Raw genomic sequence first — 2,195 nt, forward strand, 5'->3', positions numbered from 1 at the left:
TACAGTGATGGTCCCCTTAACTCAATCTCAGATGATATGAAAATAGTTGATTGACATTTGAAAATTCTCTTCTTTCAGTGTGGAAAATCTCAGCTGTGATTATGCCATGCAACCGTCTACTTTCCCAGGAAGAGCACCATTTTCCTTGTCTTGCCATGACCCAGAAACTTCCACATTTTTTATCTGGAAGTGGTTAAGGTAGACGAGCAATATTCAAGTAGTTACCTTGGCAGTAGTCTCATGTTTTTATTATGGAAGATTGACACGACTTGTGAATTTCTGTGTTCAGCATGTCTTGGATCATTTTTTTCCCATGAATGGATTATTTACAGAATAACAGAGCTTTAACTTAGAGAACTTAGTTGTTGTTTTTAATAATATTTATATACAGTGACCCACACAGCTTTTTAAGTATGTCATTGCAAGATCATGTATTTTTGAACAAAAAAGATATTAAAAGGGTGATGTAGCCTGAATGATATGGTAGCTTTGTTAGTGTGAATGAATTTAGGTTTTGTTAAAATTGCTTAACATGGTATGTAATCAGTCCTTTAGTATACAATGACTTGTATGAAAAACTTGGTGGAAATACTTGTCTTGTTTGTAGGGTGTTGGTTATTATATGAATGGAATATGAGAGAACAACAGGGTGAAATAGCATATCCTGTAAAACAGGAAAGAGATGTGGGTACCAAATTTAAGTTATGATTGTTATTTCATCAGATGAATTTCCAGAATATTAGGGTCTGATGATGAGTTTAATGTATGTAAGGATTTATGCTTTCAACTTACTAAGTGTCTTAGAAGTTGTTTTGAAATTATATATGATTCCTACTAAACACTAACAACTACTGTATTAATCAGATAATGAACTTTTAACAACTGGAAAATTGAGAAGCTGAGACAAAAAAATCACAAAAATTATATTTAAGACAAAATACTTTTCTCCTCATTTTGGGATGGAAAGGATAGCAAATGACAACATTTTATGTCCGATCAACACTTATGTTGAGGTCATAATGATGTTAGTGAACATAAGATTTTTATTAGAATTCTGAAGTCCTGATATTTTGATAACATTTTTGTTAAATGTAATTGAAAAATATTTCTTGTGATAATGGTTCTGTCTTGTGATGATTCCCTTGACTTCATTTTGAGCAGCATGTATTTATCTCTGAAAAAAAAATCATTTATGTTTCTCTGTTCAAATAATATAGTAATTTATTATAAAAACTGTATTTTATGACAGGTATTATAATGTCTACCTTATTGTTGATTCCCTTTCTTCTATCATATTGACATTATGGAATTCAGCTAAGTGCAGGAAAGTGTTCTCTATCAACAGATACATTTTCTTCTCATTCAACATGGCAAAGTGCATAGGAGGAAGCTTAGAATCACACTTAACAGTTATACCTAAAATCAGAAATTGGTGTAGATATGATGCATGTGAATTATGAGATATGGCACTAGCTTTAAAGACATGTTTGTTCATGGAGCACATCCTTTTTTTCTTCTTTTTTATGGCATTATTATTGCCAGTGTCTTTTTGAGAATTATGATAATGGTAGTTAGTATATATTAGAGAGGCTTGCTAGACTGTATCTACATTTTAAATATTATGAAAAGTTCCATGCTGGTAACCAGTGGACAGTTTGTTTGGAAGATAAGGAACAATATGCTACTTAAATATATTGTAGAGGAGGGGTGTGTAAACAGGGGTGTACAAACAGAACATTCCAAATTTGAAGTTTTTTTGGGTTAAACATGAGAGAAGCTATTGTGTTTTACATAATTATAAATGGGTAAAGACAATAGAAAGAAGAAAAAGTCTCAGGAAAGGTACTTAACCTTGTAGAGGTTACAACATTTTTAGTCCTGATGGTTACTCCAATATCTGGCATTAAGTTTAATTAGAAAGAATATTTTGATTAATTTCTAATGCAGATGTTGAAAAAGTAAGCATGCAATTCTAATTTTCAAGTTTATATGTCTTCCATCTAGCATTTAATAGGAAGAAACCTTGTAATCATTTTTTGAGTCATGTTTAAGAATTATGCCTTTTGCTCCATTGGAATGTTCTTTATATTGTGGGTATAGATACATCTAGGGAGATTACTTAAGTTGTCTTATGTTGATGACTAAAGTTTCTGAATATTTTGTATTCAGGTGCAGAAAATGATTGCCTTCTTATC

The sequence above is a fragment of the Penaeus monodon genome, chromosome 29, assembly GCF_015228065.2.
Source record: "Penaeus monodon isolate SGIC_2016 chromosome 29, NSTDA_Pmon_1, whole genome shotgun sequence".
In the NCBI taxonomy this organism is placed as follows: domain Eukaryota; kingdom Metazoa; phylum Arthropoda; class Malacostraca; order Decapoda; family Penaeidae; genus Penaeus; species Penaeus monodon.